Source organism: Eupeodes corollae, chromosome 3, assembly GCF_945859685.1.
Source record: "Eupeodes corollae chromosome 3, idEupCoro1.1, whole genome shotgun sequence".
NCBI classification, from domain to species: Eukaryota; Metazoa; Arthropoda; class Insecta; order Diptera; family Syrphidae; genus Eupeodes; species Eupeodes corollae.
In genome coordinates, this window is record NC_079149.1 from 7,597,759 (window position 1) to 7,617,579 (window position 19,821).

The 19,821-nt window shown below is 31.7% G+C and overlaps 1 protein-coding gene across 3 annotated transcripts in view; it reads right to left on the bottom strand.

The window, feature by feature from the left end:
• Positions 1-19,821, bottom strand: part of LOC129949266 (uncharacterized) — a 126,798-nt gene that overhangs the window by 86,824 nt on the left and 20,153 nt on the right. For 2 of the 3 annotated variants that reach the window (XM_056060618.1, XM_056060619.1), the window contains exon 1: positions 10,898-11,977. The exons of the other annotated variant lie outside the window; for it this stretch is intronic. The gene's annotated coding sequence lies outside the window, so the exon portion shown is untranslated. Of the gene's footprint in view, positions 1-10,897; positions 11,978-19,821 lie in introns of those variants that run through there. 3 annotated transcript variants of the gene reach the window in all.

The window sequence follows — 19,821 nt, forward strand, 5'->3', positions numbered from 1 at the left end:
GACCATTGACATTTAATAGTGCACACAAATTTCTATATGAGTTCATGGAAGTAGAAAGCAAAACAATAAGTAATAAATTATAATATCCGCATACAGCTTCGAATATTCAGCTCACGTTTGGCACAACCCAAAAATAAAAAGTTATGTCTAGTATATGTACAGTTTACATTTACAATTGTATGCATATAAAAATATAAAATTACATTTGAATATATTAATGATTCTATTGCTTTTTTTTGTATGAAATGCACGACTGAATCGTACGCGTTTATAGGTTCTTCATTTACCATAGAAGAATTGTATATCAAGAATCTTCAAACCATTCAAAGCTTATACCCTAAAGAGACCATATTATAAAATACACTTATGTATGTTATTTTCTTCAAGGAAGCATGAAAACTATGAACTCACAGTTTTTTCATAAACGATCTTTGAATATCTGTATTGGATCTCCAAAAAAAGTCTATTTTAAGGCTAAAACTTGGTCTTGGAAGTATTTAAATAAACTAAGATGGTGCTTTTATTAATAATTCAAAAACGGGTTCTTACTCTATGAATAGTTAAACATTTTCCAATTCAACTCAAATTAATCTTTTCTTTTCACATGAAACACTGTCACAGAAGGCTTTAGACTTATAAATCTTCTGAATTACTTAAAAGCACGAAATTCGTGTGCTCAAATTTTGACCTGATAATTTTGTCCATTTTCCTAATCAGCGAAATGGGAAAAGAAAAAACCATGCATTTCAAAATGTTCAAAAGTTCCTACTTAAAATTACCAGAAAACCCAAATATTACCACAATCCGAAATAACTTAACGTTGGTAATAAATTTATATGGCAGATATGAATATATTAACAGTGAAAATAAATAAATAAATTGATTTCATATTTCATAATTTATAATTCATTAAAAATGCGTAATGAAACTGAAAACCACTAAAACGAATCATTTTGTTGGCAGGTAGTTTTCATACCTCAAAATTTTCCCATGGATCTAGCAGCATATAATATGAACCTCTACTTAACTTTTAAATCAAATTTTAGCTTCAGCAAACTTCTTGGGAAAAACATTTCAAAATAAACAAAACTAAATGGTTAAAATCACAGCAAAATTATTCCACGACTAAAATATTCCAAACTCGAAGGGCTTCACTCTATAGGTATAAAATAATATTGGTTTAAGACTAGACTTACATAAGACATTGACTTTTTGTTGTAACACAAGTTCATAAGCATTTTCTCCACAGCTTATAAAAACAAATAAACAAACAAACAAAACCTTGTGCATCAGCTCTATAAAAACACCTTTCGATAAACTTCAAAGGTACCTAAATTCAATCATGCAGCAAGTTCCATTTGACTATTTATTTATTATCTCATACAGATCAACAACTACACCTAACAATCTAAAGCTCACATCAACATCAAGTCACAACAAAAATTTAATAAAATTATTATGATAATCAAAACAAATATAAAATAATATAAAATCATAGTAAAGGTAAATCCTATAAAATAAAAAACCGTGTCATTATTTTATTGACTATTTGCATAATTAAATGGATAATAATTGAATTGGAACACCAAACAAAACTTTGCCGCTTATTTAAATAAAACTCTCTTCAATTGCGGGTTTGTAATGTGGTATTTATTTCAGAAACGTAGTCTATGTGAGGGTGATGTAGGTTAAAGGTCTGAAGACGCTCTTGTTGATTGAGTTGCATTTTGTCATTGTTGAACCCCTTGCAGCAATATTGTCGTTAGCGGCATTTTAAAATAAAACACCTTTTAAATTTTTATCGTACCTCTTGAAAAACTGAAAGTCGTTGTCTACAGTTTGACAGTTAAAGATCTGAAACTATATTGAAATGTCTGTTCAGTACGGCGGCGGCTTGGTGAATTGTCAAGAACCGTTTGACCCCAGAACAACGCTTGCAAATTGTGAAAAATGTACTTTGAAAATAGGTCAAGTTTATTGCAAAATGCAAGGAAGGAAGTTATTGTAATAGATCCGATGTGTCGAATTGAACATTTGACATTTTTCGACCATTTTCTGGTCCTTAGAGTCTAAATAAAAGATTTGTATAGAGTTGTCTTTACGTACGTCCGTACGTTCGTCATCCAAAGCTCAAGAAGCAATAGAGATATTGACTTCAAATAAATTTTTTTATACAGATAATTATGCAGAAAGGACTCTCAAAAAAATTGAGTGGGTATTTTTTTTACCATAGCAATTTAAAAAACAGGTGATCTTGTGGTTAACTCTAAATATATCACGAACCAATAACGGTAGAGACTTTTAAATTTCGTTTATTTCAAAGCTGCTTTCGACACCGTGGATCGCAATGCCCTGTTTTAAAAGCTTTTCCAGGTAGGAATGAGGCTTAAGTTCGGTACAGTATTGCAAAATGTATACAAGACTACCAAAGCATCAGTGTGGAATGGCCAATGCTTATCAGAATGGTTCCAAACGAAATCAGGAGTTAGATGACATAGTCGAAGCATTACCAGCAGGAATCGAGTACGAAGGCGTTAACATTAAAGCTCTTCTTTTCGCTGAAGACATTGTTCTGCTCGCGTATACTCTGCAGTCCCTTCAGCTAATGATAAGTAAGCTTGCTGAATATTCTAAAAAGTGGAATCTAGTGGTAAATTTAAATAAATCCAAATTAATGGTTTTTAAGAATGGCGGTGGAAGATCAGATGCAAGTGAGCAAAGGTACTATAGTGGTGAAAGAGTAGAGTTTGTGAAAGAATACAAATATCTTGAGCTAAATGCTCAAGATATTTGTATTCTCATCTCACATCACATCTCACTGACAAACTTGTTAAGGCAAAATCAGCTATAAACGTAGCATGGAAGCAATGTTTTAATAATAAGAAAATTACGCATTCCAGTAAATTCAGGTCTTTGAAGCTGTATCGGAATCAGTTATGTTTTATGTGGCGCAAGCTTACATAAAACGGATTTTCCACCTTCATTCAAGTACCCCAAACTTCATGATCATGGTGGAAACGGGATTATTGCCTTTATTTATAAAAACTCTTAAGGTCGATAACATCCTCAAACCTCTGGATATGCCAAGTTATCGTTTGCCAAAAAAATTAGTTCTTCAAACAATCCAATACCGAAATGGATGGTTTAAAGACTGGATAGAACTAGCCGAGCAAGTGGATGTTGACCTGAAGTATTGTAATTTTGCCTCTTGGAAGCCAACTTTATATCGCCTCATAGCCTCAAGAACACAATACACGGAGCAAGCCACAAGCTCACTGCGCCGCATGATTTACAGTAGACTAGACTACGATCTCCGGGAAAGAAACTACTTCCACGACAAATATATCATCGACCGAATTTCATGCATGTTCCTGCTGAGAGGAGAACTCCTTAATCTGAACTACATTCCTCACAGTGAGGACTTAATGATTTTATGCAACCTGTGCAACTTGAGGGAGCTCGAGGATGTTTTTCGTTTTGTTAGAGGATGTGCGATATTAAGAAAAAAAAAAGCCTTATCCTAGGCAGCGACTTTCATTCAAATACTGGTATCACAAGCCTTCTACAGGAAATGCGTGTCACAAAGTTATTAGCATATTCCAAACAGCACTTAAATAAATTTTAAATGAAGCGTTTTAATCTGCACATGCAGCATATTAATTGTATTAATCAAATTATTGTTAAAAATGTATGTTTAAATAAAATCAAAATCTAATCTAATCTTTATTCTAAGGTGATACCATGCAAATATATTTTTGGAAAAAAATCCAATTAACGTTTTTTTATAAATAAAAAAAGTGAACAAAAATATTTTTCACCTCGAAAATTTCACGAATTTTATCTCCAAAATAATTTTGTGCAACGAAGAATAACGTTTTTAACATCAAAAATTGGTAAAAAATTATTTTTAACTCAAATATCCTTCCAAACATTTGCGATATTGGCTTCAAATTAATTTTATTTCATGAAAATATTGTTGCCAAAATAGAGTAAAATTTTGATAAAAATCGAATTGACAGTTTTTTTTTGCAAAAAATAAAAACCTTAAAAAAATTACTAATCTTTTTAAAAATTAAAAATGTTGGCTTCAAACTAATTTTATCTCACAGAAAATATTGTTTTTGACAATCAGTTATTATTATTTATTTATTATTATAATTATTTATAAAAACCTTACAGTCATTTTTTGCATACAAAATTAAAATCTAAAGAACGAAAATGATACTTAAAGTTGTAATTATTGGTTTTCGACGAAAGATCTCGTTAAAAAAATAGATTTTGAAATCAAACTAATTCATAATATATTGTTGGTAATTTTAAAATTGCTTAGAATAATTCAACTGAATCCTTTTAGGCAAGTTAAATCTATCAGTGTGGGCCGCATCCCATCCCTTTTTTTTCAATTAACTTTATCTATACAAGGTTTCAAAAAAGTTCAGCTAGTTCTTAAAGCTAGACCAAGACAATGTCAAAAAAAAATACTTGCAGTGCTGCCAATTAATTGTTTAGTGCACTTGACGGGAACCTTTTAAGATATTGTTACATAAGAAAACGTATTTAAAAATTGTAATGTTTAAATGGACTGCTGTAGTCAGCATAATACAAATTAATTTCAACAATATTTCGGGCTTTTATTGGTATTTTTAGTTCTCAAGCTCTTAAAAAAACACCCTATATTAAAAGCATGCAGTTATTCATCATCAGAAACTTTAATTAATCGTGCTTGAAACGAGAAACTTACATGACAGAACTTCCTGATTAAAAAACACACATTTTTCAATTTAAATCAGTTCCCCTTTTAATTAAAAACTCTAACAACTGTCTTGCCTGCATCTTTCAATGGTTTTGATTAATTTTAGATTTATTTTTATTTCGAGTTTTATTTTATCTCAGATTTCAAACTCTCTTTTTAGAAAGACTAAAGTTAAACGATTTACAAGACCGACAATTCTGCATATATATTTATCTTTATATATATACTTAAAGTCTACAAAACGAATTTAATTTTGATTATAATAAATCATCCGCGGGGTAGATACTTTAAGAGCTCCACGACAATCTTGAGTATTATTTGTTTATGTTTACGTTTCATTGCAGACAGATGCGTTGCTTATGATAAAATACTCATTTTGTCACATACAATGTTGCGGCTTAAGGCACACTTAATAACTCAAGCGTTTTTGTGTATACAATCATTTAAATAAGAGAAGCTATGACCTAGAGTGTGTTTTAGAGCCAAAAGATTAAAACTGATTAAAATGTTACATTTTGTAGGTACCAAAGAGCGTCTTTAAGTCTTTATTTGAAGTAAGGAAAATTTATCGGAATGGCAAATCGTATTTAAGTATGAAATCATTTATTTCCTTAAGTTTTTACATTGTTGCAATATGACGAGAATCTGATATTTATAAACACAATTTTTCTTAAGTTTTTACAGTAGAATTTCTACTTTAAAAAGTATATAATACTCGCCTACTGTGTTTTCCGATAAGAGGCTACACTTTGAATATCCCGATATTTGGGCACTTGTTACTTTTGCAAGTATATTTTTTTAAAATTTGAAAAGTTAAAATGTCTTCATTACTTACGTAAACGATAAATTAAAATTAAGTTCAAAAATGGCGAAACACTTATGGGTCGTCCCGATGAAGAACCAGTAATCGGCTTTTTCAATTCATTTATTTTTTAAGTAGCGATATACATTATTTCTTTGCACGATTACTATTTTTAGAGATTTAGGATAAACATTTCCCTTGCAACTATAAATATAAGTAGTATACAAAAATAAAAATTTGTATTATAAATTTTAATATTAATTATTCAAGGGAAAGCTACAATAATTAAAAACCCTTATTCAAATCTTTTTTTTTATATTGTATGCGCTTTAAAGGGGTTATGCATACCCTTATAATGATTAAACACAGTGTGAGAAATTAGGATAAAAGCATATGATTAGAAAGGAGAAACCGATGCACATTGGTTTTGAATGTCTGCACATTGTAATGAATGGGAAACATTGAGCCTGGTAAAGCATTGCACATTCGTGTAGTGCGGCTAAAGAAAGAAATATCTGTACTTAACAGTACGTCCGAAATTTGGCTCAAGGGTAAACTGACAGGCATTCCTAGCAGTATAGGTATTACGATTAAATTGTTCAAGGGAGGAATGCAACTGGCTATTTCAATAGAACTCTTAAAACCAATATTGCAAAACTCCCACGTTAAGTTTATGACTAGAGTTGTGGTGTTGGTAAAACAAACTGTTAAGACGATTTATTAGGGACAAATCCGCTTGACAAATTGCTCTTATTAAAAATTTACAGCTTTAAAAAAAATCATATAATTCGAATACTGTAATTTATTATTAATTGATTAATTATTTTCAAAGAAAGATACAATTTACTTACAGTTTTTTTAGTTAAATTTACAAGAAAAGAGTTTAAATGATTGACGTTACTTTGTTCATCAAGCCAGTTAGTTGAATAGCACCATGGCAAATCTAGCATCATTTTAGACATTTTATTTTTGTAGATTAAGTTTATGAGTTTTGGCACATTCGTTAGAAAAAGGAGCAACAAGATTTTCTTTTCTTGAGGTACTTAGCTTATAATTTCTACACATAAAAGGATGAAGAATCCTTTTCGATTAATTTTTGATCTCTATAGTTGTAGATATACAGGGTCCAGAAAAAAAAACTCCCGTATTCTTAGACGTTTATTTTTAAAGCTATTTATAGATAAAATGGTAATGTTTAAAAGTAAGTAATTATTATATTTTGTAAAATTTCAATAAAATATTTCTGTTAAATTGTTTATTTATTTGTTTCTGCTTTTTAAAATATCGGAGATCTATTTGCCGGACCCTGTACATATATGTTTTTTAAATTAAATTGTTTGTCTTATAAAACTCCAAGGCATCGCCAATGGTCGGACCAGTCTATGTTCACTGAGTCAATTTAAAGTAACACATTGTTTGAGAGAAAACAAGATTTTCGACGCCTCGTAAACCACATAGCTTATGTTTTAAAGGCCTTATTTCCATTTAAAAAACATTTTTCTATTGAAGAGAGTCTCATTTGCAATGTATGATAGACGTCCAGAAAATAAGTGCCGGATGTAAAAATAACCTTCATTGCTTCCAAGATTTGGTAGATTGAAGACAAAAATATTAAAAAGGGCTTGACCAAGTACTGTATCTTGAGGAGTTCCATATGGAATATGATGGACATAGACGTATCGCTTTGGACTTTAACTAAAAATGGTCCCAAACGTAAAAAGTTTTGAATAATTTTTACTGTTTCCATAGAAAAGTTAAATTGAACAATCTTGTGAATTAATTTCAACATCCAAAAGTACTAACGATGCCGACTCTTTGAAATTTAATTTATCTTTCACATGGTTTTTAATCCTAAGAATTTGTTGGTGTAATGAATCTGGTTATAGACTGAATCCAAATTGAAAATTAGGCAAAATATGATTCTCCTTAATGTGATTGTCAAGAGCTTATATAATTTATAGAGCTCAGTAAGCTTATAGGCCTATAGCCTACAGCTGCTGGCAACATCTTTTGTTTTACCAGGCTTTGCTGATGGTATAACCATGGCAGTTTTTCATCAATCTGGAAAGTAACTTAATTTTAGATAACTATTGAAAATTACAGAAAAATATCGTAAGCCTGAGAAAGATGCGAGCAATCGTTTTTGAATGTTAATACCTTCCATCATTTCTCTTGTGAAAATAGTTGTTTCTTTCAAAATTATACCTTTTAGTGGAAAATCCTATTTAAAATTCTTTGAAAAGACTTGATATTTTTTTTTAATAAATCAGAAGCCATTTAAGACATCTTGAAAAATCGTGGTTTTGAATTTAAACACAATCAGGTGTCACGTTTCGGTCATAATGTTTAATGACACGTTCGATTATGGTATAGTAACAGTCATCAGCTTTGGTTCAATATATTTGCCTAAAAATTGTATTTATATTTTTAGACATTTTCACAAATATTGAATTTATTACTTTAAAGGATTCAAATGATAAAATGACTTTAAAAAAAACAGACTCTTTTTCAAAACTAACTTTCAAGACTTTGAAAAGTCAAAGAGATTGTAGTTTAGTAAGTCGATTGTTGCATCCAATTTGGCAAGTCCATGCAATGAAAGGTATAGCATACTCCTATTTTTCGTGCATGAAGTAAAAGTTTTTTTTTAAACCTTTTGAAGGTTCTCACCTAACCGAATAATGAATATTCTGTATCCTCCAAAAAGTCAATAATACCCTCCCCCGTTGTAGAAAACATTTAAAATGAAAATTCACTTGAGGTTGTCGATTAATTGTTTAGAGAATTGTATGTTGCTTGAAAAATTATTTCGTAGACCTCAAAAATCTTAGCTTTATTTAAAAAAAAAAACTTGTTCCTAAAATTCACATTTCGGATGTTGATATTTGAAAAATTTTAATTTATAAAAATATTATAATTTTACAAATAAAATTTAAAATAAATTTTAATTTCTTATTTCCCATTGAAAGTAGTGGTAATATATCCGATTGGTCAAATTGAAAATGTTTACAGTGTTTCGTTTCAAGGTCCTTTATAGGACTACGAATTCACTGTCACTCTTTTTTGTCATATCTTAAAAAGCCCAATTGAGTGTTGTCTAACAGATAATAATATCATAATATACTAGCAGAAAAGTCTTTGAAAACATTTCGGTCTAACGATCCAAAATAAGTAGCGACTTCAATTAAATTTTAAATAAATAATCTGACGAAATTAAAAATATTGAAATATTATATTCAAATATTTTACGCACAAAAATGATATTACTTCCAGAATATATTTATTCAATAAATAATACGAGTTTGACATCAGCAAAATTTGGAGAAAAATCGAAGTACCGCTTTTTTCTACAAAAATAAAAACTTAAAAAAAAACATTACTAAAAGTTGGTAAAAATAAATTTTCGACTCGAATACCTTAGCAAAAATAAAAGAGATTGCTTTCAAACTTATTTTATCTGGAACAAAATATTATTTTTAACACTTAGTAAGATTTTAAGTAAAATCCAAAAGTTATTTTTTTCTATAAAAAATAGTAATCTATAAAAGCTACTACGCATATTTGGTTAAGACTTATGTTCGATTTCAAAATTTCTAGTAAATATGAACACGACTTTAACATTATTTCAATATTTTTAAAATTTTGTTATTAACTTTAGACAATATTTTTAGAAAAATCCAATCTGCATTTTCTTAAAAGAAATAAATAACTTTCAAAAAATGCTGCTAAAATCGATGAGAATTTGTTTTCCACTAAAAATGTCGAAAAAAAAATCGGATGTTAAATATTTTTCCCACTTTTAGTTATTAATTTTTCAAGAAAATCTCAGTTTACAAATTTATTTATAAAACACGAAAACCCTAAATAACACCAAAAAAACAATAAAAATGAAGAAAGATATTGACTTGAAATGTTTGTGTCTCACATAAAATATTGAGTTGATTTGTTCTTTACCATCGAATAAAACACGAAGAACAGACATTTCATTTAAACGTGACGATGATACTATATTAAATTTAATTAAATTTAAGTTCATAAATCTTTTTCTTAAAGCTCATAGTTATACATTTTTATCAACGTTAAGAAAAAGATAGTAACGAACACATAATTTAAAAAACGAGTTAATATAACATTTCAATTTTGAAAATTTAACTAGTTTGGCATAAATGATGCACTTAGAGTGTTTAAAAATAAAATAAAGAGAATGGGTCCTAAATGACTACCTTGTGGAATTCCGAAGTTCATTTTGAATTTTTTGATATCAAATTAGCGTAAGTTTTTATGAAATAATTATTCCTGAGTGTTATGAAGGTTATTTTAAACTGAATTATTGAATATTCTTAATTGTTTGCGGCCTTGTTTGAATTAAAATAATTCAAAAGTTACTCATCTTCAATTTCTCTGTTCTCGCCAAAAAGCTATTATTAATTAATATCTAATCCACGAATAAATTCTTTTCAAAAAATAACAACTTGAATCATTGGTATGGTTTATTATCTACATGGAAAATATTTTGCTTAAATTCTTTATAATTGATTACATCAGTGGTTCTGACTCTGATGGTGCTCAAAGTACTCGAACCTAAATTAAATTCTATTCAAATCGAGGTTTTTTCATTTGTGTGGAATTCGTTTTGAATAATTCAGTAGGTAGGTTCTAGGTATGCACGGTAGCGATGAATTTACATACGAAAGTAGTTCACAACATCACAATTTGATGAACCATAACATAAAATCCCCAAACATAATCAAACTCCCATTTTTCCATTGTGTAATCATCAAAAAAAGCAAATGCACGCATATAAAAACTGCACTCCCTCCACCCCATTTGAGTTTTATCGTTCGTACAATTTGATCAGATCATCATTGTCCCTAATGACTGCATCAACCAAACACACAAATTATGCTCTATAATTTCATAATAGAACCCACATCCTCATATAGTTCCATCCAAATGCAGATGATGAAGGCATAGGTATAGATATTGTATCTCATCTCATATAGAACCTTATCTCATCTCAAACAAATCCAAAGTTAAATGCACTTCGCATCACCATAATCATCATCATGAGAAGCATCATCATCAACATCAACGGGAACAGGAGTAGATGTCAGGGACGAAAAGTTCACACCTCATTGGTGACGTGACGTGACGTTACCAGTGCGTGTCGGTGTCGACAACAATTTAAAAAAATGTCTACACTTCCTCCGCTCTCGGTTACGAATTTAGTCCATCGTACCCGAGCCGGAGGAGTAGCTGGACCGGATGGTGGAATAATATTGTATCAGACTTACTGTTAAATCTAAAAATATATCATGACATTAAAATAAATTGCAATTCACCTCTTTTTTCTTTGCTCCGGTGAGTGCACAACAAGCACATAGGTATGCAGAATCCATGAAGAGTTTTCGTATCCCTATGCCTATCCATGTCCTGAATGCGGAACGCGTATAGAATCGATTTAAATCACGCGCTGCCCCTTAATGGGGAACCAGGCTATTACACTCTTTTTCGTGACACTCCATGATTGTAAATCCCTTGGCCCATTTTAATGGGTTGCACCACCACTTGGGATGTAACAATCCCCGCGATGGGGCGGAAAGAACTGCATTTGCATTTATGTAGGGTATTTATCCTCCCAGAACGACAACTATTTTACGAGAAAATTACTTTCCAAACCCAACTCAAACCCCCCTGTCAGCCTTGATGCGCGCTCGTTTCAAGACTTAAATTCCAATTTATTTGATTTTTTTTGTGTGCTTCTTTTCGATTACAATCACTTCATTGATGCACTACACAAAACATTACACGACGCACTGCACACCCACTATAACGAACGACAAACCCTATAATAACGGTTTCTTATTTTCATTCCATCCCAGAAGCGCCCTATACTAATGCTGCTTCTACTGATGATGATGATGAAGACCATACGACGACGACAACGATGAAGCTCAAGACCGCGCGACAGTTGATTGATTACTCAAAACGCGTCGCGGTGACTGCACTTCCTCCACTGTACGACTGCGACTATACAACTTGTCTGAGTGCTTCTGGCCAAAAAGGAAAACCCCGATGGGAAATTACCATTTCGCCCGCAAATTGAATTGGCAAAACGACGACGACTACAACGACAAACACCGCACCAACAAAGTAGTTATAAGAAGTATTAATGTTGGATGATGGAGCAAGAAGACGTCCTCGGTCTTCCAAGTCCACAGAGACTCTCTTCAACATAAAACCTAACAGATTCACAATATTTCAAATAATGCAAGATGCAACGCAATGCAATTAAATTGATTCTTTTACTTCACTTATTTCTACCACACCAATTTTATTTCTATGTTCAAAGATTTTGAAGTTTTTCCGTCCGCGGATATGAAAATCCAGTCGACCGTCCAAAACAGACTGAATTCCCCACAAAGTCTCAATGAAGCTTGACGCCAATTGAATTTCTATATTTTGCTTATTCCGGAACGGTATCTGTTTGAATTTGTAGTTTCTACTGTAGACTGTTAAGTTGTGTAGAGAAGTATAACGGAGAAATGGTTGCAGAAAATAGTGCGCATAAGCGTTGACTCGAATATGGTGAATTGATAAGGTAGGCAAAGAGAGCTTTACGTTCGTTGGGGAAGTCTCCCCCATATCACCATAAGTGTTGTTTATAGTGAGGTGAAAAGCTTCACCATGTTGTTGATTAGCAGTTTATTGAGTGAGCGAGTGTTGCCGTTTCAAGTTATTTTTTGTGTTGATTTAAAAAAATATTATACCCAAACCTAATAAATTTTTTAACATCAATGTTAAGGGTTAAACATCTAATAAAGAAACTCATATAAAACGACTTTTTAAAGAAACTGGTGAACAAATTTCGAAAGAGGATTTGTAACATTTATAGAAATATTTAGATTTGTTGGTAAGTTTAAAAGCTATACGTGTATGTAAATAATAATATGTATAATAAATAAAATCTTCTATTTTACTTTGAAATGGTTAAAACCAAATGTCGCTCCAACGCAGAAATATTGTTACTTAAATTTGCTTATAATTGAATGCAAAAATCCTGACACATAGTTTGTGCATACAATCTTTCTCAGACCAAAATAACAAGCATTTCTTTTTCGATAAATTTTTAAGACGTAATTTTTTTATTTAGTATGCATTTTGGTTACGCCGCTTCTGAACTTTATAATTCAAACAAACCTTCCAGGTTTAAATTGTTTCTTCAAGGCATGGAATTAAATATTTTTAGCTATAACCGAAGATAAATTTTCAATATGTTTAACTCGGTTGACTCAGTTGACTTTTTAAAAAAGTTAGGACTAAAACTCAGACAGTTTATCTTAACTCAAAAACGCATTTAAAATTATTTCGCCGAAGTATAAAAAGTTGTACAATAAGACATGTGAAACACAATAAAGCTTTAAAAAAGAGCAAGTTTTGTTCATCTTATTTTCATGTGTAATTTTGTCGAAGTAAAATTCACTAAAATTATACAAATTAAGATGCATTTAAGCGGGCAAGGGCATTAAAAAATATTTTGCGTTTTGGTTTTCGAAAATCAAAGTAACATACCTGTTGCGGTTAGGTACTAGAGCGAGATTCACTTATCCCGGTTATACTTTATTTAAAAAAAAAGGAGACATTTAACTCTTATTAATAAATCGGTGCAAACTGTCTTAACTCAACCATTTCTCTTGATTTCATAAGTTATGGAAAAGCTCTTTCTTCAGTAAAATAGTTAATAGAAAAAACTTAAAGGGATAGTATCACCAACAAATGTCAAAAAAATTTTAGATAAGGCTTTCAGTCTTTAACAAGCAAGTCCCAGGAAAAAAGTCCGAAAATCAAGACAAGCATTTTAATAATTCCATTTTTACATTAAAAATTAATTTTTTTAATGACGAACTGAGTTATTTTTAATTTTTAAATGCCTTCTTGTGTTTTTTTTTCATCTCTTTAAAAAAGTCTGAAAAATTGTACACTTTTGTTAACTTCCCATAAGAAGTTATTGTAATGGGTCCGATTTGTCAAATTGAAAATTTTGACATTTCTCGACGTTTCAAGGTCCCTGGAGTCGAAATAAAAGATTTTTAGAAAGATGTCTGTGCGTGCGTGTGTACGTACGTCCGCACGTCCTTACGTCCGTACGTTCGCGACGTTTTTTTTCGTCGTCCATAGCTCAAGAACCAGAAGAGATATCAACTTCAAATAAATTTTGTTATACAGATAAAAAGGCAGAAAGATGCAGAAAGGGCTCTCAAGAAAATTGCGTTTGTGGTTTTTTCACTATAACAGGTTGAAAAAAAGGTGAACATTTTGGTTAACCCTAAATATCTTACGAACCAAAATAGCTAGAGACTTGAATTAATTTTTATAAAATATATTGTTACGTGATACCAAACAGATATATTTTTTGAAAAAAAATCAATATAACGGTTTTTTTATAAATCAATAAAACTGAAAAAAAAAAATTTGTCACCTCCAAAATTTTACGACTGAAATATGATTTCATCTCTAAAACAATTTTGTGCAACGAAGAATAATGTTTTTGACATCTGATAAAATTTTGAATTGACAGTTTTTATTACAAAAAATAAAAACCTAAAAAAAATGTTTAAAAGTTGGTAAAAATTGATTTTCGACTCAAATATCTTTTCAAAACTTTAAGATATAAGCTTTAATTTACTTTTATATTTCAAAACATCTTGTTGTCAACATTCAGTTAAAGTTTGAAAAAAATCGATTGGACAGTTTTTGTACAAAAAATTAAAAACCGAAAAAAAAATTAACAAAAGTTCGTAAAAAATGATTTTCGACTCAAATATCTTTTAAAAACTTTGAGATAATAGATTCTTACTAATTTTTTCTTATAAGAAATATTGGTTTCAACATTAGGACAAATTTTGAGAAAAATCGAATTGACAGTTTTTTTACAAAAAATAAAAACCTGAAAAAAATGTATGAAAGTTGGTAAACATTGATTTTCGACTCAAATATCTCTTCAAAAATTTTAAATATTGGCTTCAAACTAATTTTTTCTTATAAGAAATATTGTTTTTAACATTTGGTAAAATTTTAAAAAAATTCTAATTGACAGTTTTTTTTACAAAAAATAAAACTCTAAAAAAAGCAATACCTACTAAAACTTGGTAAAAATTTACTTTCGGCTCAAATAGCTTTTCAAAAATTAAATATATTTGCATTAAACTTATCTTATTTCACAAAAAATATTGTTTTCAATATTCAGTAATTTTTATATAAAAATCCAACAGTCCGTTTTTTTCATAAAAAATAAAATCTACAAAAAATAGAGCGCAAATTTGGTAAAAATACATATAGACAAACTTTTAAGCAAGACAAATCGACAGACAGGATGGGAAGTTATCAGTGTGGGTCGCATCCCAGCCCCTTTTTTGCTTAATCGATCAGGCAACTATTTAACATTATATTTCTAAGGTCTTGGCTCAAAATTCGAAGTATTTTGGGAAAAACGGTCACACAAGATACGACTTATCACAACACTAGTTTTTTAAAAATGTTTGCCTTTTAAAACCGGTATTTGTTTGTTTTAAAAACCAATCAAAAGGCATATGTTGGGTCATGTTTCAGAGTGTTTATGTTTTTGAAGAGCAGTAATATTTCAATTTCTAGAGCTAACAGTGTTCTTGCACTATGTGTGAAGGATAACTAAAAAAGTTTATAACCTATTTTTTTAAACCAAAGTTGTTTTTACTCAGTACGAAATACTACTCTCAATGAGTTACAGATTTTAAAAAATTCCGATTTTACTACACTTTTTTATCAACAAATAATTTTGAAAAAAAGTAACTTTTTTTGGCTAAATTTTCTAATTTTAAAATTTCCATAGTTCTCTTTGAACAAATATTCCGCACGAATAAACCAAAAATAATTTGATTTTAGCTGAAAATAACGACTGCAACAATTCTCTCAATTAGACCCAATATGCTGTCATATGCAGCCTTGATATCGATAAAAAGATGGTGGGTGTCGATTTGGTGTTCTTGGGTTTTTTCCAGGATCTGCCGTGATGTGAATATTTGATCAACTGTGGACTTTCCTGGTCCAAAAAACCACACTGAAAAGGACCTATCAGGTTGTTGACGATGGACTTTAGAAGTTCTCATATTACGGCAAAGAAGATTTTATAGAAGATGTTAAGTAGACTGATTCCTCTGACCATATCTTAGAGATAAGTTGGTGCATGCTCCTAACCAACTTATCTCCAGCTGCTTTAAAGAGCTTGGTATTCAAGCCAGCCGCTCCAGCGGCTTTATTAGACTTCAGCTTAGATATGGCAATCTTTACTTCGTCTAAGTCGGGAGGACGGGATTGTTGGCTTTCGTCGTCTATGTTAAATGGATCATCCTGCCTGACAGCGGAATTTAGTTGTCGTCGCCGTAGAAGTAGACCTTCCATTTCCTCAGCATTGACTGCGGTTCCACTATGATATTTCCACTTTCGTCTTTGCAGCCTTCGGTTCTAGGTTAATGTACCTGTGAATTTCGTTTCACCTGTTCGTAAAACTTTCGAACCTCATTCCTGCTTTTATACCTCTCAACATCTTCGATCGCACGCTTCTCATGCCCTCTCTTTTTCCTTCTGAAAATTCGGAGTTGCTCTCGCCTCTTCTGCTCATAGAGCTCACGAGCAGCTCTCGTCCTATTATGCAGCGCCGCTTTGCGTGCCTGTTGTTTGGCTGCATTTGCCTGCCGACATTCCTCATCAAACCATTGGTTCCTTGTTGGTGGCTGTTTGAAACCCAGCACATCAGAGGCGGCTTCACTGATTGCATCTTGCAATGTTGCCACTGGTTTTCGATACATTGTGTTGGCGGCAGAGAACTTCGAGAGAGGATACTTGTAACTCGGTCGGAAAAAGATTTGTCGATCTCTGACGATTGTAGCTGTTTGACGTTGTACCTTCTCCCAGCACCTCCCTGTTTTGCCTTGGGTCTGGAAACCCGAAGTGCTACCTTGGCAACAACGAGGTAGTGGTCCGAGTCGATGTTAGCTCCGCGGAAAGTTCATACACCCATAATGCTGGAAGCGTGTTTGGCGTCGATCGCAAGATGGTCAATCTGGTTGACGGTAGATTGATTTGGAGAATTCCAAATTCCTTTGTGGATGTTGAGGTGTGAAAAACGCGTACTGGCTACCATGACGTTTCGCCCCGCAGCAAAATCAATGAGCCTGAATCCATTGTCGGAAGTGTTGTCGTGCAGGCTGTTCTTCCCGATTATTCCACCAAAGATGTCTTCCTTTCCTAGCTTGGCATTAAAATCGCCCAGGACTATTTTAATATTGTAGCTAGGACATTGCTCATATGTTTTGTCTTGGAGCTCGAAAAACATATCATTGGTGTTGTCGTCTTTCTCTTCTGTGGGGGCGTTCGCCCATATCAGGCTAATGTTGCTGAATTTAGCCTTGATGCGTATCGTCATGAAGTGCTCATTGATGAACCTATAGCTCAAGACTTCTTGCCTAAGTCTGGCTCCAATGACGAAGCCGCATCCAAATAAGCGCTGTTGGTTTTCGTGGTAGCAGTCACCATAGTAGTAAAGTAAAATTGTCTTTATTGCTAAATTATTAAATAGGAATGTTGGCTGCTTGCATTTTTTGTCTTGTGTTGTAAAGAAACCTCAGGAATTCTTCCGAATGCATACGTTTTCCAAACTTTAGGAAATATTTTTCTAGTTATCTGAAAAGTAAGTTCAGATCAATTTTTAAATAAAATTTTCTTAAGCTAGTACTCAGCTGAATTAAGTTGCTACGGCAACTCTTATTCTTGTAAAAGTCTTTTAAGAACATTTCCCTAACAGAACTCATACAGTGTATTGATGTTGATATTGTTGCAGTTGTATAAAGTTGAACTGTTTAGATTTTAGAAGCTCAGGTCAATGTCATTAAGTAGATGAGAGGGTGTTTTTGATGGTATACCAACTCGCATGAATTACATGGTTTACATTGAAAAAGAAATGAAACTTTGATGCGTTGGCTGGCAAACGTATCATAGTCGTATTGTATCTATTTGTAAGGAGAATGTAATTGTTTTTTCAAGGTGTGTTTACTCATTGCTGCTTCATATGCGGTGGTACCGCTGCTGTTGTTGTTGTTTATTTATATAGCTGGCATAAGAATAGACCTTACCTTTTAAAGGACGAACGCCACTACTTGTTTATATTTGAATTACGCGCATTAGGGGAAGTTAAACAAGCAGTCCTTATAGTATGAAATGGTTGTCCAATGTCGTTTAGTTTAATTTGTGGTTTTGTGTAAACAACTCGAAGTGAATATCAATATACAGGCGTGGATATGTCGAGGAAGGATGAGGATGAGTAGAAGACTGCACACGCATTTATGAAGCTGCAGGGATTTTATTTGACCAGAAGGCAGATAGGAATTTATGGATAAGCTTTAATTAGATTTAGAATAAATTGCCTTTGACACATGGGGTAATAATAATTAGAGTTGATTAAAATTTTGTTAAAATTCATTGCAATTTGATGTAATACATGAAATGATGATAATTAAGTGAAATCGAAATATAATATTTATGAATTGGTAATTTACAAAATTGTACATCAACCAATATATCAAATTTAAATAATTATTTTATAAATAATTACAAAGTAAATTAGAGATGTCACCACCACATTGTTCAGAGCAGTGTTTTAAAAGTCCTTTGCAATTTAAGCATCGTAAAGTAATAGCAAAACAAGTTGTAACAATAATAGGATATTCATAGAGTCGTTATAATTTTGGTTTTTAAATCAACAGGAAGTAATTATGGTACACCAGGTCGAATACTCACTTTTTATATTTTATTATTCTTCAAATAATGTTACCTCAATTAATAGAAGTTTATCTTTTCAGCTAAAAAAATATTATTTTTGTTTGATTTTCTTTTTTTCAATTTTAAGAAAACAATCCATTATTTTTAATTACTCATTTTTATTATAGGGTAGGTTTTTCAATTCCAGATGCATTTTGATTTGGTTAGTGATTTTTTTTTAGTTTTTTTCATTATTGACAGATATTCACCATTTTAACTGATTTTTCTCATTTTATAAGTGCATTTAGTTGCAGGATATGAAATATTCAAATATTGGAACAATATACCATTTTACATATATTTGATTAATAACTGGAGCCATATTTAAGTAAGGTTTGTGCCTATATATTTTTTTTTAATCAATGGTTTTTCTGCCAAAGTATATTCTATAGGTAGGTATCAACTCTCAAGGCAAGTTTCCATTTAAAAATATGAAACGGTTGTTGTTGTCCATTTGGATGCATCAATGGTTTCGAAAAAAACGAACTCAGCTTTTTTTCCCAGTTTCAATATTTATTTTAGAGCAGATGTCGGCATAAAGTTAACTATTTTCAACCGTGGTACCTGTGAGCTCGTAGATACATCTCCACTCAGTTCCTATCTTCGTAAATAGATTGAAAATTTCAATTTTCAAATATTATCGAGAACTCTATACAACAGGCACATTTATATATACATCGAAAACAGGGCAATCAATTTATCATAAAGCCGCATCTGGAGGATGGACGAAAATGAAGGCAAAACAGGAAAAACAAAAAAAAGGAGATGACGTCCAAAATAGTTTCCTCGACTCCGAGCAACGACCTACCGAGGACACGATGGCGAAAAGATGGCAAACTTCAGGATATTATAATCAATAAAAGAATACCTGCCATATTTTCCAACCCTCCCTCCCAATCCGCCTTGTCCCATTTGGTATAAGAGTGATGAAAAATGATTCGTCTAGGGGTTGTTTGCTCCTTGCTTCCAAAATGCACTTTAAAGTGTTTTTTTGAAGAAAACATACAAAAAAAGAAGGAACAAAGTTATTGTGTCCTTTGAATGTTGTTTTTGTTATTTATGGAAATCACTTTCGATATAATTTATGCCACACAGGATATCTCGAAGCAGACATATAAACTGACCACCCACCACTGAATGACACAGGAAAATCTTCGTCCTTTAAAAACCATCCGTTTGTTACCTGAATGACACTCTGGTGTGGCAAACGCAGACCCCAAACAAAAATATAAAAGGATGCTTCAGCTAAATTTGAACAAAAAATATATATTTATTTTCTTTTTGTACGTCAGTCTGAAATGTGACTACGGCTTCCAGACTATCTATAGCCATATTTTCTTGCAGTTACACTGAAAGAAAAAGTGTTTGAATATACTAGACGAATTTAATTTGTGTGGTTAAGGTTCATAAATGT